Source organism: Podarcis cretensis, assembly GCF_951804945.1.
Source record: "Podarcis cretensis genome assembly, chromosome: 11".
Lineage (NCBI taxonomy): Eukaryota > Metazoa > Chordata > Lepidosauria > Squamata > Lacertidae > Podarcis > Podarcis cretensis.
The window spans coordinates 65,219,014-65,234,660 of record NC_137180.1 but is presented as its reverse complement, the minus strand read 5'-3'; the positions used below and the strand labels follow the sequence as shown (position 1 = coordinate 65,234,660).

Here is a 15,647-nt window from a genome sequence, read left to right as displayed (position 1 = left end):
GCATTCCAGCAAGCAGGCCTGGGGCCCATTTGCTCTAATGGGAGCACCAGGCGCATTGGATTGCATGCGCAATGTGGGAAACGCGAGCCAAGTGGTGCAACATGTACAAACTGGCGTGCACTTGGGGGCAGTGGGAGTCGGGATCTGCTGACTCTGCCCCAATCTCCACATATCACGGGCACATGGACTGTTTGGTCTACACATCCCGAACATGCAATGTGGGACTCACAGAATCTTTTTTCATGTCATAAGCTGCCTTGAGCATGGTTTGAGCTATGGAAAAGCTGCAAATAAAATTATGCATGTATGCATGTAAAAAACACACAACCAGTGAAGGGCACTCAGCCTTTTCCAGGGGGCGAAACAGTGTACCGATGTGTAGGCTCTGTGCACTCAGAACGATGACCCACTGCACACCCTCTTGTTCTTTGGACACCTGAACAGGACTCTAGAAACTTACAGTCAGTGGACAATGGGAAACGGATAGGGTCCCAAGCTCAGCTCCTGCCAGCAATACAAAAGTCCTGCTTTAAAAACTGTATCTCTGTACTAAACCCTTTAACAGCAATTTAATAAACGCAGCCTCATGATTAACATGTTTAGTGGCTCAGCTGGGAACAGCACACGCTCAGTCGGGTAAGCCCACATTTCCTAGACAACGTTAAACAAACAGGAACAAAGGGAGATGTTTGGACGGGGTTCCTGCTGCGCTAGAGGCCTCCCTTCTGTTTACCCACCCCGACTCACAGCCATCCTGCCTTCTGGAACTTAACACCCTCACACACAAGGACATCTCTCTCTCTCTCTCTCTCTCTCTCTCAAAATCCATGCAAAAATTCGGATATTGCAGCTGCTTTCATGAGATGCTTTGCAATCCACATTCCGAGGCCTTTGCAAATGATGTCACAGCAAGGACTCACAGGGCACCTGCTCCCACCCCCAACAACGCAGAATCATTTCTGTTTGTCACCAATTGCCATCTAAAGCACGTACCGAAACAGCAAGGAATGCGTGCAATCGATTGATGCACCTTGCATTTGTGTCCGGCCAAGGATCCGTGGCTGAACGTGGCTCCCTGTTGAGGGAATGCTTGGTGGCAAATCTGGGTTTGCTGTTCTGCGAAATGGACTTCTTCATGCGATATATAGTTGACCCATGGAACTCCCTCCCACAAGAGGCAGTAAGGACCAGCAACCTGGATGGCTTTAAAAGAGGACTAGGCAAATTCATGGAGAAGGAAAGGACTATCAGTGGCTTCTATCAGATATTGCACCCTCACTGCAGACGGGAAGCTGCTGGAGACGCCGCAATGAGTGTGCAAAGCTGTTCTCCAGAGAGTTCTGTGTCATGCACCTCGGTTGCCACAAAGCTTTGATTGGGCTTCAGGGCTGCCGGGATGCCTAGGCTCTGCCACCTTCTCTGCTAAGTCCCACATTTCTGCATTTGCCAAATATCAGGGTGGTTCCACATTGTCAAACCATGGGAACGCTCCCCCAAGTCACTCTCCGTAGACTGAATTCAGGAAAGACCCATCTACGACCCAAAACAGAAGTGTGGTGTGGAGGGCTTCATGGAGCTCTGGAATTACACAGGCTTTCTCAGACGTAGCCATGTCTGCACGGTTCTGTGATTCTAGGAATCACTGCCAGTCAATGGTCTGGCTCAGTAGGAAGCTGGGATCGCTCAGTGGGTAGAGCAGGGGTAGGCAACCTAAGGCCCATGGGCCACAAACAGCCCACGTGGGTCATTTAACCGGCCCACGAGCTGCCCCCAAACTGTGCTGCCCGCTCAGCGAGTCCCTGCGCGCTGTGCTAAACCAGTGCAGCATGACGCGGGAACTCGCTTCTATGGCACCAGAAATCGCGTCTGTGCATGTGCAGAGGCCGAAAATCACAGCACACACTCAAGTGTGCACACAATCCGGCCCACAGAGGGATCTCTGCTGGAGTGAGCTGGCCCAGGTGAGGTAATCCTTGCGGAGCCCTGCAGTAGGTAACCAAACAAACCCCTGTGTTGCAAAGAAAACGTCATCAATCTCTAGGCAAGTCCAAAATGAAAACAAGTCCAAAATGAAATATTTAGTCTCAAAGTCTCTGAAAATCTTTAAATGAAGCGAGGTACCAGACTTTGTACGATGGCAGACAAGCTGTGAAGCTTTGTGTATTCGGCAAATATGATGTCCAACACTGAACAGTGATTCCGGATATAGTCTATTTAAATATTTTTGGAGACTTTGAGACTAAAGATTTCATTTTGGACTTGCTTTGGTTTGAAGGAATTCTGTAAAAGATTGTTCATTGCATATGTACATGGTCATCGTGTTGCCTAGACATTGCTGACCCCTGCAGTAGAGTAGACGCCTGCAGGGCCATGGATTCAAGCCTGCATTGCAGAGGGCCGGACTAGATGGCCCTCAGGGCTCCCTTCCAATTGTATGATCTATTATTCATTGTGAAGCTGCTTCCTCTATTCTTAGAGAACATGGATCACTATTTGAGCATCTCTGCTCTACGACATACACCAGTGCCGGATTTAGGGCAAGTTTGGGCAGTTCCCCTGCACAGGGTGCCAAACCAAAGTGGAGCAAAAAGGTAAAGATCCAGAACTGAGGAGATCCATTTGGAGGGGCACTAAATTTTGGCCTTGCTCAGGAAACCCTGAAAACACAGGTAACACCTGACCAGTCACAGAGGAGAGGAGAGCTGGCAGGTGGCAGCTGAATTTCCTTAACGATTTTGCACATTAAGAATGGTTGCAAGGTCTTGCAGTCCCTGAAGGCAGCGGATGCCTTTAGACATTTCTTTCGCCTGTCCTCCCACAAGAGATTACAACCATTTAGAACCTGGAGGCATAAATAACAGCTGTCAAGGTGTTGGCTGCTGTCCAGGGGAGTCAACAGAGCAAGGCCAGAGAACGTCTGCCTTTCCTCAGGGGTTGCAGCCGCAAAAAAAGACTCCAAGCTTAGACCTCAAGCGGTTTCTCCAAAGCACAGGATCCTTCCACCGACATGTACAAAGCCCTTTGGCAAAGCATCCCTGGAGCAGGTCTGGCTGTTCTGTGGAGTCAGTAGCTAAATCAAAGATGTTTCTTTTAAAAAGACAAACCCCACTTACCGTATTTTTCGCTCTATAGGACGCACTTTTTCCACTTCAAAAATGAAGGGGAAATGTGTGTGTGTCCTATGGAGCGAAGACGCCATAGCCCCGCGACCCTCTCCCGGTTGGAGAGGTAACGCGAGGCTATGGCACGAGCCTCTATAGTTGCGTGTCACCTCTCCAGCCGGGAGAGCGCACGGGGGGCGAAAGAAGCACCCCGTGACCCTCTCCTGGCTGGAGAGGTGACGCGCGACTATGGCAGGAGGCTCTATAGTCGCGGGGCTAAAGCAGTCCCCCGCAACACTCTCCCGGCTGGAGAGGTGACGCGCGGCTATGGCAGGAGGCTCTATAGTCGCGGGGCTAAAGCAGTCCCCCGCAACACTCTCCCGGCTGGAGAGGTGACGTGCAGCTATGGCAGGAGGCTCTATAGTCGCGGGGCTAAAGCAGCCCCCCGCGATCCTCTCCCGGCTGGAGAGGTGACGCGAGGCTATGGCAGGAGCCTCTATAGTCGCGTGTCACCCCTCCAGCCGGGAGAGCGCGCGCGGGGCTAAAGCAGTCCCCCGCGACCCTCTCCTGGCTGGAGAGGTGACGCGCGGCTATGGCAGGAGCCTCTCCGCTGCGCCTTTCCGCTGCTCCCTGACCTGCTCTTTGGGGCTGGTGGTGGGCTTCCCCCTGCCATCCCCAAAGAGCAGGTCGAAAGGAACCTGAAGCCTGGAGAGCACACCGACCCCTCTCGCTCTCCAGGCTTCCAAGGTAGCCGCCTGAACGCACCTTAAACGGCACCTTGTTTTAGAGCGGGAAAACAAGAGGGGGAAAATTCTCCCCCTCTCTGCGCAGCACCTCCTGCCGCTTCACTGAAGGGGCGCTAGGCAGAGAGGGGGAGATTTTTTTTTTTTTGTTCTCCCCCCTCTAAAACAAGGTGCGTCCTATTGTCCGGTGTTTCCTATGGTGCGAAAAATATGGTAATCTCAGCACCGGTTTATCTGCAACAATTAGCTGCCTGGCCAAACAAGGGCTCCAGGGACATTCAGAAAATGTCTATCCGAAAATGGAATATACAAAGAGAAAGCAGTGTCATGTAGTGGTCAGAATGAGGGACTAGGACCCAGGAGAGACCAGGGGTCAAATCCTGGCTCGGCCATGTAGCACACTGGGTGTGACCTTGGGCCAGTCACTCTGACCTGTCAGCTGAACTGACCTCTCTTAACAGAGAAATCTGAGGGCTCCCTTGGACAAAAAACAAGGACCCCAGCCAGGAATACCAGAGCAAAACAGCAGCCAGTAGGCTTGGTCTTGATTGAAGACTGTCGCGACAGGACTCCCACCTGTCACCAGGTGGAACAAGATGGAAGCCCCCAACAAAAGAGAACCCAAACTTTTATTAGCTGCTAATCCCATGTTAAGGGACGCAGGTGGTGCTGTGGGTTAAAGCCTCAGCGCCTAGGGCTTGCCGATCGAAAGGTCGGCGGTTCGAATCCCTGCGGCGGGGTGCGCTCCCGCTGCTTGGTCCCAGCGCCTGCCAACCTAGCAGTTCGAAAGCACCTCCAGGTGCAAGTAGATAAATAGGGACCGCTTACCAGCGGGAAGGTAAACGGCGTTTCCGTGTGCGGCTCTGGCTCTGGCTCTGGCCAGAGCAGCGATGTCACGCTGGCCACGTGACCCGGAAGTGTCTCCGGACAGCGCTGGCCCCTGGCCTCTTAAGTGAGATGGGCGCACAACCCCAGAGTCTGTCAAGACTGGCCCGTACGGGCAGGGGTACCTTTACCTTTACCTAATCCCCATGTTACACCCTCCCCCCTAATTACATCACTCTTACGTCATGTTTAAAGGGGGAGGTCTGGGGGCAGGAATCTGAGCATCCTGGACCCTGCCCCATGGTTCCCCTTGCCCTCCACCAAACAACCATCAAGTGGAACAAAAGAGATATTTACATTTCCCTGTTTCCCAGCCAAGTTCATCGCACCCTTTTGTCTCCATCTGGGTTTGTTATTTCTGGAATGGCTACCTGTCTGGCACTCAGGTATCAGGATGCCAGGGGTTATCACTCAGGCAGAGGGGCTGCTGAGGAGCTGAGCTCACAGGTCTAGATGAATTTCTGAAGTTTCTCCAGTGAGCCAGTACATAGACACATTTATCAGTGAATTCTTACATTTGGTATCGTGCAGCAAAGGCCCTTTGAATAGATAGGAAGAAACTGTGATGAAGTGTTTTGTGGGGACAAATCACAAAAGTCACAAAAGTGATTGTGCTGATTTTGGTAGTGGGCTGCATGTGCATGATATCTGCTGGAGGGACAACCCCCCCAACCTATACATAAATTCCTGCAACACCTCACAGGGTTGTTGTGGAGATCAAATGAGGCAGGGGAGAACTGTGTATGTTGCCTTGAGCTCCTTGGGGTGGGGGGTGGGGAGAGGCAGGTTATAAATGCAACAAAAAAACAAACAAATACCATTTTATTTATTTAAACAAATTTAATTTGATTAATTCCGGTTTTAAATTTCTGCATGTTTTACAACAGGGTTGTAAATTCTTAGTGATAATTTTAGCATTTTATCTTTTTGCGAACTGCTTTGAGGGGGGGGGGTTCCCTACAATCAAGTGGTATACAAATTTGATTAAGCAAATAAACAAGCAAATAAATAGGTGCGCCCCACCCGTCATCCCTCAAAGTGTGAGATAGGTTTAGCTAAGGGATAGCAGTTGACTGCCAATCACCCAGTGAGCCACATGGCCAAGCAGAGCTTTGCACCCAGGCCTCCCTGGTCCAAGTTGGGCACTAACCACTAGGCCACATGGCATCATGCATGCTCTCATATGCTCAGGCTTTGGTGAGTCTCCAGGAGAGGGTTCTGACTTTGCTGGCAAGCGAATGAGCGAGTCAGGAATAGCCTGCAGAAATCTGCAGTGACTGAGATGGAGCATGGGGAAAATTAATCACACAGATCAATCGCCTCATGATCTGTAGTAAGAAAAGGATTGCCAGCCACAACCACCCCGCCCCTGCCAACTCAGCTGGAGATCCCAGCTGCATCTGTGAGGTTGCATTTTCTTGTAGTACCGTATTTTTTGCCCTATAGGACGCACTTTTCCCCCTCCAAAATGAAGGGGAAATATGTGTGCGTCCTATGGGGCGAATGCAGGCTTTCGCTGAAGCCATCTGCAAGCCGTGGGAGAGCTGCGCAACTTCACGCAGCTCTCCCACCTCTTGCGGAGAGCTGCCTGCACCCAGAAGCCTGGGGAGCGCTGAGCTCAGCGCCCCCCAGGTTTCGGGCTTCGCGCGGCTCTCTGCAAGCCTGTTCTGGGGGCTAGGGTTGGGGGAAGCTCGGGCTTCCCCCACCCCAGCCCGGCACCTTTATTTCTTTACCTGACAAGCTTGTGGTGAGGGGAGACACAATCCAAAAGCATCCTGAAATTCAGAAGTGCTATGTTGCGGTTGGGCTCACTTAATGGAGCCACCTACAGATGAATCGTCTTCATTCTTTCTTGCAGTCAACCAGAGCCAAGGCAAAGAAGGTCTTATCTTGGAAAAAGGGGGTGGCAGGATTTGTTTTACTGCATCTATACTCTGCTTTTCTTTTAAGGTCCCCAAGATGGGATGTGTGGTTCTCCTCCATCCACATTTCATCATCACAACAACCCCGTGCAATAGATCAGGTGACTGTGGGAGGTGGGTCTATTGTTTGTTGTTGTTTTCATTATGTTGCATTTTTATATTGTATTTTTATGTTGTGAACCACCCTGAGATCTACGGATGAAGGGTGGTACTGTATACAAATTCAATGAATAAAATGAATAAAAATAACCAGGCTGAGGGACACTGACTGGCTCAAGGTTACGCACTGAGCTGCACGGCTGAGTGCACATTCGAACCCATAACTCTGCAGTCTTGCTCTGACCACTGCACAACGCTGCCTCACACAATTCCACCACATTATCCCCTAGAGCAGCGGTTCTCAACCTGTGGGTCCCCAGATGTTGTTGGACTACAACTCCCATCACCCCTGAGCTCTGGCCTTGCTAGCTAGGGGTGATGGGAGTTGTAGTCCAACAACGTCTGGGGACCCGCAGGTTGAGAAAGGCTGTCCTAGGGCATGGGTAGGCAAACTAAGGCCCAGGGACTGGATCCGGCCCCATCACCTTCTAAATCCGGCCTGTGGATGCTCCAGGAATCCGTGTGTTTTTACATGAGTAGAATGTGTCCTTTTATTTAAAATGCATCTCTGGGTTATTTGTGGGGCATAGGAATTCGTTCATATATTTTTTTGCAAAATATAGTGCGGCCCCCCAAGGGACAGTGGACCGGCCCCCTGCTGACAAAGTTTGCTGACCCCTGAGGAAATATGCTCCAACAGGGTGGAGCCCCAAAGTTCACACGCTCAGGATCACACGCTTCCTCCTGCTGCCACTGGAAGTGTCTGGGGCTCATAAGCAGAGCCTGCTGAATGAGGCCAATGGCCCATCTGGTCCAGCACCCTGTTCTCACAGTGGACTCTCAGATACGCCAGTGGGAAACCAGCAATCAGGATCCCAGCGCAAGAGCAACTCTCCCCTCCTATATTTCCCAGCAAAGGATATTCAGAAGCATCGCTTCCTCTGCCCATACAGTCAAAGCACAGCCATCTGAGCAGTCATATCCCTCAACAGCCCCTCTCCTGCTCTGTCTCCTTTCCCTGGCAAGAACCGCCTTGGGCACTGCTTTGCTGCCACATGCCCCCAGGGGCACTTGAAGGGCAAGGAGCTGGGAAGGCGGGCAGATCAGCTGTAAATCAAGGCGGCCAGGCTTCCGATAAGGCGAGGGCGACGGGAGAGGAAACTTGGGCGGCTTCCAATATTCTCCGGCCTCGGAGGGGACGTGTGGCGGGCTGAGTCACCGGCTCGCTCTCCCATTCATTCATTGATTCATTCATGCTTCATAAGAGAGGGCAAGGAAGCCAAGGCCTCGGTCTCTCCCTCCCCGCTGCCCCCCCTATTCCAGCTGCCACAGCGAGAAGATTTTATTACAGCAAAGAGAAAGTTGCTTAACCGACATGCGTCGCCATCCCTTCTTCCCAACCCCGACCCTGGACTTTCCCATGCGTGGGAAGAGCGGGTGTAACGCAGGGTCACCGCCAAGGGGTGTGTGTGTCACACACGTCTGGGTCATCTCCAGAGCAACGACCCCACTGGAGGTCCGCCGGGGCAGATTCTGCATCCTCAATCCAGTTCTTCCTTTCTTGCCACCTGCTGCTGCTGCCAGACCTCCCTGCTGGCCCCTCTCCCAAGTCCCATCAAATCACAGAATTGCAGAGTTAGAAGGGACCCTTGCGAGTCATGTTGCCCACCCCACATGCGCGATTCAGGAATCACAGCGAAAGCATCCCTGGCAGGTGAGCATCTGTTGAAGGCACTTCTCAGCCAAAGGAATGCAATTAATGACTTATGGTCAAAGATAACACTTAGAGATACTACACTTGATCTTAGCCAAAAGGCCGAGAAGCGAAGAAATTTAAAGATTATTTACAGAAACACTGTAAAATTATTGAATGTTAATGATGTTGGAATGAAATGAAGTGGTTTTAGCAATAAGGCAAGATAGGAATATGTAAAATTGGACTGATATTAAATGAAAATTTGAAGTTATAATACGTGAAGATAAAGAACTAAGAGTAAACAAAGAGGGTATGGATTTGCTGAACCAACTATTAACTGGAATACAAAAAAGGGAGGTGTGAGGAAGTCATGAAAATAAGTTAACGAGCAATAAGATATCAGAAAGAGGGATTTTTTCCCCTCTTTTTTCTTTTTACGTTAAATTTTGGTTATTGTATTTTTTTGTGTGTTTTTTGTTTACTGTTTATTGCTTTGTAACCTTTTTTTGTATGGAGCAGTTGCAGGAACTGGGGTCCACTCCCCCTCCACCAGTTAATGTACCTTCCTCCGACAGTCTGGACACACATAGCCAGAGACTACGCCTGCCTGCATGAAAGCTTCCTCTGCTCTTCCCTCTTCAGCTCTCTCTTGGTTCTGGGAGACAGGGGTGCTGGAGAGGGTGAAGAAGAACGTCACTTGCCTGTTCTGCCTCCTCCCAAGCTGGCACAGCTCTGAAGCTCCTGGCACAGGTCCCCACAGACCTCTGGCCCCTTCTCCCGACTCAGACTCTAGCCCGCCTTCTCCCAAGACACACTCACCAGCTTCCTGCCACCATTCAACCACTACTCAAGAATCTCCCATGAAGGAGAGTCCATCACCTTCACAAGGAGTCCGTTCTATAGCCAAACAGCTCTTATCTTCAGCAAGTTCTTCCTAAGGTTTACATGGCCCGCTTAGGTTGGTGATACTGTTAAATATCACCACTATTTAACAAACGAAAACTAGACACCTTTTTTTTAATCTGTTACCCTGAAAAATGGTGGGGGTGTGTGTGGAGGAGGCTTGAAGTGGTTGCAAAGTTCACAACCACCTTGGAGTAAACTTAATGTGTTACTACCATTAGTAACATTTCTCTATAGAACAAATTAAAATCTAAAGTGGTAAAGGTAAAGGTACCCCTGCCCGTACGGGCCAGTCTTGACAGACTCTGGGGTTGTGCGCCCATCTCACTCAAGAGGCCAGGGGCCAGCGCTGTCCGGAGACACTTCCGGGTCACGTGGCCAGCGTGACATCGCTGCTCTGGCCAGAGCCAGAGCCAGAGCCAGAGCCGCACACGGAAACGCCGTTTACCTTCCCGCTGGTAAGCGGTCCCTATTTATCTACTTGCACCCGGAGGTGCTTTCGAACTGCTAGGTTGGCAGGCGCTGGGACCGAGCAGCGGGAGCGCACCCCGCCGCAGGGATTCGAACCGCCGACCTTTCGATCGGCAAGCCCTAGGCGCTGAGGCTTTAACCCACAGCGCCACTTCCTAAGAATAAATCCTGAAGAGAAATAAGCAGGTTTTGGGCAACACCATAGGACACTTTGCTAGAAAGGTCCAGCCAGAATGGGAATATGATTTAAGGCTACCTTCTGTGGATCTCAGGCTCCTATGTATGTGTCTGTATTTTGCTTTGTTTTTGTCATTGGTTTTTTGTCTGTCCAGTTCGTCACTCTTTTTTTTCCAGAATGCCTGATGATCTCCTCCCCCAACCCTGATACTTCTGGCTGTGCATTTTCTTATTAAATAGTTGTGATCCAAAACACCTGGAGGCCAGGGGAGAGATTTCATGGTTGGCAACAGCTGCTAGGGCTCTTTCACGGCAAACTCATCCCATCCTAAAGCTGCCTGTTCTATTGGCCAGCACACCTTGCAGACACAACCAATTTCACAAGTTGCGAAGGAGTAAACCAAATGCCTCCTTCTTCTCGGAGCAGGGATCCTCAAACTTTTTAAACAGGGGGCCAGCTCACTGTCCCTCAGACACTGTTGCAGGCCAGACTATAGTTTGAAAAAAATATGAACAAATTCCTATGCACAATGCACATATTTCATTTGTGGTGCACAAAAAAATAGGGAAAACAATACAATACAGTCATACCTCATGTTACGTTTGCTTCATGTTATGTTTTTTCAGGTTGTGTCCCGCGGTGACCCGGAAGTACCGGAAAGGGATACTTCCGGGTTTCGCCACTCGCACATGTGCAGAAGTGCTAAGTTGCTCCACGCACCTGCGCAGATACGGCGCTTCAGGTTGCGGGCTTTTCATGTTGTGAACGGGCCTCCGTAACGGATCCCGCTCGCAACGGAGGTACCACTGTATTTAAAAAGAAGAATGGTTTTAATCAACATAAACTTACAAGTATTTCAATGAGAAGTATGGGCCTACTTTTGGCTAATGAGATATCTGCCGGGCAGTGGAATGAGGCTCCCCAGCCACGAAATGGCTACTTCACTGTCCCGCCTCAGAGTAACGGCTGAAAAGGGAAAGCGGGGGGTGGCCAACCTTCCCCCCATCTCCACGGCTGCCTCACCAGAGTTACTCGCCTCGCGCTGCACAGCCGAAGAAACTCTCAGCCACGGACCAGAGAGAGAGAGAGAGAGAACGCAAAAGCGCCAGCCCGCTTGCTGCACATGCGCAGGATTGCATCATCCCTCCTCTTGCATGCGCACTGCCCCCCTCCACGCAACCAACCAACCCACTCGCGGCATCAATGGATGCCGGATGCACAGGTCGCGCTCACGCATGGGACGCCGTACTTCCTTTCGCCATAGACCCGTTAGACAGCGGCGGGTTCTGCAACTGCTGGGTGGGCCGGGTTTAGGACCCTGGCAGGCCAGATCTGGCCCATGGGCCATAGTTTGAGGACCCTTATCTTGGAGTGTCCCGTCCCCCCTGAGCCTACAGATATGAATTTCCCCCTCTGTTCCAGACGCCCACACTTCATTCTGTCCACACCACATGCAGAGAGTCAAGGTGCAATGCTGAGAGGGAGCTGTGGAGCAGAATAGCCACAGATGACTCACGCAACAAGCTTAAGGAGCATCATGCAAGAAAATGCTCCCCTCCTGAGCTCCGTATCTAATGGCTCAGACAACTAGCAAAATTTCCTGCAGTGCAAAGGGGTTGGATCAAGAGAGGAGAGGTGCATGCGATGCCTAGATCCTTGTAGCCTGGCAAGGCAAGGCATCCACAAAGACCAATAGGCGTGCACAGATGTGTGTGTGTGATACATGATGCTCATGTGAAGAAAAGGCCTCAGCACTTTGAACGGCTCCTTCAAGGAGGAAAGGCCTTTAATCACAACACAAGAGGAGGAATTCTCCTCCCTCGGAAGTCTTAGAAGCACGTAAGAAGAGCCTGCAGGATCAGGCCAACAGCTCCTTTAGTCCAGCATCTTGTTCTCGCAGTGGCTGACCAGATGCCTGTGGGATGCAATGAGGGCATGAATGAAAGAGCCCTCGGTTTCCAGCAACTGGTACAGTCAAACCTCAGATCCTGAACGCCTCCGTGACCAGATGCCTGTGGGATGCAATGAGGGCATGAATGAAAGAGCCCTCGGTTTCCAGCAACTGGTACAGTCAAACCTCAGATCCTGAACGCCTCCGTTTTGGAACGTTGTGGCTCACGAATGCTGAAAACCCAGAAGTAAATGCTCCGGAAGCCGAATATCTGACTTGGCTTCTGCTTGAGTGCAAGAAGATCCTGCAACCGATCGGAATCCCTGCCTTGGTTGTCAAATATTTCGGAAGCCGAACGGGCTTCTGGAACAGTTTATGTTCAACAACCGAGGTTTGACTGTACAGTGGTACCTCGGGTTACAGATGCTTCAGGTTACAGACGCTTCAGGTTACAGACTCCGCTAACCCAGAAATAGTACCTCGGGTTAAGAACTTTGCTTCAGGATGAGAACAGAAATCGTGCGGCAGTGACGTGGCGGCAGCAGGAGGCCCCATTAGCTAAAGTGGTGCTTCAGGTTAAGAACAGTTTAAGGTTAAGAACAGACCTCCAGAACGAACTAAGTACTTAACCTGAGGTACCACTGTATTCAGAAGCATTCAGAAAACAGCTCTCTCTTCCATGGATTGGTCTAATCCTCTTTTAAAGGAATCCAAAGTCCTGCCTGCGGGAATGAGTTCCATAGTTTAACTATGCGAGGTTCATTCATTCCCAGGACCTCTGCAGCATTTGCTCCTCCTCTACTGACATTCCTTGTTCTGGGGCCACAAAACCGAGCAGGTCAGTTTGCCTGATTTTCCATTACAAGGATATCAGAGAATAAAGTCCAGGAGGGGAAATACGGAGGCACAGAAGGAGCTGCCTTGTTCACAACCAGAGCAAAGGACCAAAGGCAACCCTGGCAGGCTCCACAAATCAACAAGGTCTAAGCAAGAGCAGTTGTCTCTGGGAGAGAGACAGAGAAAGAGAGGCTCTGCTCCCACCAAACAGCAGTGGGTGTGAATCCTGGGCACATGATTATTGCCCTTTGGAACTCCCTGCCTACTGATATCAAGCAGGCACCTTCACTGCCTACTAAAACCATTTTTGCTTCAACAAGCTTACCCAGAAGCTCAGGAAGTTGGTGCGAGGTTTAATCTGCTTGGGTATGTTAGCTTTCTGTAGGTTTTTAAGCATTGCCATGAATTTTGCTTGATGTTTTTATCTTTTTGTAAACCTCTTTACAAAACGCAGATGGCGCTGTGGTCTAAACCTCTGAGCCTCTTGAGCTTGCCTATCAGAAGGTCGGCGGTTCGAATCCCCGCATGGGGTGAGCTCCTGTTGCTCGGTCCCTGTTCTTGCCCACCTAGCAGTTCGAAAGCACGTCAAAGTGCAAGTAGATAAATAGGTACCGCTCCGGTGGGAAGGTAAACGGCATTTCCGTGCGCTGCTCTGGTTCACCAGAAGAGGCTTAGTCATGTTGGCCACATGATCCGGAAGCTGTCTGCAGACAAACACCGGCTCCCTTGGCCTATAGAGCGAGATAAGTGTGCAACCCCAGAGTCGTCCGCGACTGGACCTAACGGTCAGTGGTACGTTTACCTTTACACCTCTTTATGAGGTTGTTGCTTTTGTACAATCAAGCGGTGTACACTTATTTTGTGAAACAGGTAATAAATAAGCAAATAAATGATAAATATTATCATTACTCAATTTCCCCAAAACTCTTGCAGAATATGAGATCATAAACCTTCCCATTTTGGAGATAAAAGACACAGGCTGAAATAAGCAGATCAGGCCTGGGGAGGGATGTGGCTCAGGATGGTGGGGGGGGGGGTGGGCTGGAGGAAACTCCCAAGGGCCAGACAGAGACCCCTGGGGCCTGCATTTGGCTCCTGAACCTGAGTTTCTTTGGCCCTGGAATTGACATTCAAATGAACACCTTGTGGCTCTTGGTCAAGGCATAAAGTCCACAAAGGTTGGACCACACACACACTCCCTAGGTCAAGACTCCAGCCATAGAATCATAGAATCATAGAATCATAGAATCATAGAGTTGGAAGAGACCACAAGGGCCATCGAGTCCAACCCCCTGCCAAGCAGGAAACACCATCAGAGCACTCCTGACATATGGCTGTCAAGCCTCTGCTTAAAGACCTCCAAAGAAGGAGACTCCACCACACTCCTTGGCAGCAAATTCCACTGTTGAACAGCTCTTACTGTCAGGAAGTTCTTCCTAATGTTTAGGTGGAATCTTCTTTCTTGTAGTTTGGAACCATTGCTCCGTTTCCGCTTCTCTGGAGCAGCAGAAAACAACCTTTCTCCCTCCTCTATGTGACATCCTTTTATATATTGGAACATGGCTATCATATCACCCCTTAACCTCCTCTTCTCCAGGCTAAACATGCCCAGCTCCCTTAGCCGTTCCTCATAAGGCATCGTTTCCAGGCCTTTGACCATTTTGGTTGCCCTCCTCTGGACACGTTCCAGTTTGTCAGTGTCCTTCTTGAACTGTGGTGCCCAGAACTGGACACAGTACTCCAGGTGAGGTCTGACCAGAGCAGAATACAGTGGCACTATTACTTCCCTTGATCTAGATGCTATACTCCTATTGATGCAGCCCAGAATTGCATTGGCTTTTTTAGCTGCCGCGTGGCCTGTTAGCACAAAAACCACAGGGTCCATTATAAAGACCCTCTTTGCCAGCCCAACCCTGCAGTGTGCCCTCTCTGGAATTGCTAAGAACGGTCCAGAAAACTCTCGCCCCCTCCCAGATCTTCTCCAGAAGTGAGTGGTGGGTCCGGCAGCGGACACTCAAAGACGCCTGTCACCGAAAGACAACCTATTGATCTACTCTTGAGCCTTCCTCCAAAGCAAGCAGCCGCCTCGAGATCGGGGCCACGCCGTGTCCCTGCGGCAGCCATGACTCCAGGCGTGCACGGAGAACGATTTGCACGCGTGTGTGCACCAGTAGTCACAGGCCTGGAAGCCTCTGGGAGAGATTTACGAGTGTTTGTGTACTTGAGCGAAGGAAGGAAAGCAGCAGATCTCTAAACAACTGTGTCCACAGAGTTTACCTTTTCCTCTGCAGTTCCCATCACAATAAATAAAAGGCGAAGCATTTCCCAATTCCAGAATGGCGGGGAGGACATGGACTGTGTGCTAAGCGGTGTTTTTGTTGTTAGTGCTCAGTTGCTCCCCCCGCCCTCCTTCTGACAGTCGCACCAGGGACCCAGAGAGTTGGCTGGCTGGCAAAAAGGCTCCCCCCTTCCCTCTGCGTCTCTCCCCCGCCCCCTCCCTTCCTCCTGCCTGGCATTTTACGGGCAGTGAGCTGCCTATTTCTCTCTAGTAATAAAAGTTGGGTTGGCAGCTGCAGCTGCTGAGCGGGAGATTGGGGGGGGAGAGATGGGGGAGAAAGTGGCTGTTTAGTCTCCAAGGACGGCTGCCAGGGAGGTTGGAGAGGGCAGGCAGGAGAGACCCCCAAGGCCTTTCCGGGGTGCAGAGCAGGGACTCCCAGGGAGGGGGGGCAGGAGAGAGGGGGAGAGAGAGAGTCTTCCCCCCCCCGCCACGCTGCGGCTTCTGCAGAGCTGTTTACACGTCCTGCCAGGCAAGAAGCTGGCCCTCTCCTCTGCGTCTGGTTGGCCAGGACGGCGGAAAGTCCAGCCACCTTGGGATTCCCATCACCCGAAAACTCCATTCCAGGCCACAAAAGTCCAAGATA

General features: G+C 50.9%; 1 protein-coding gene across 1 annotated transcript in view; it reads right to left on the bottom strand.

Moving 5' to 3' along the window:
* The window catches only part of IL11RA (interleukin 11 receptor subunit alpha), a 155,651-nt gene that overhangs the window by 139,394 nt on the left and 610 nt on the right, over positions 1-15,647 (bottom strand). The gene's annotated exons all lie outside the window — the stretch shown is intronic.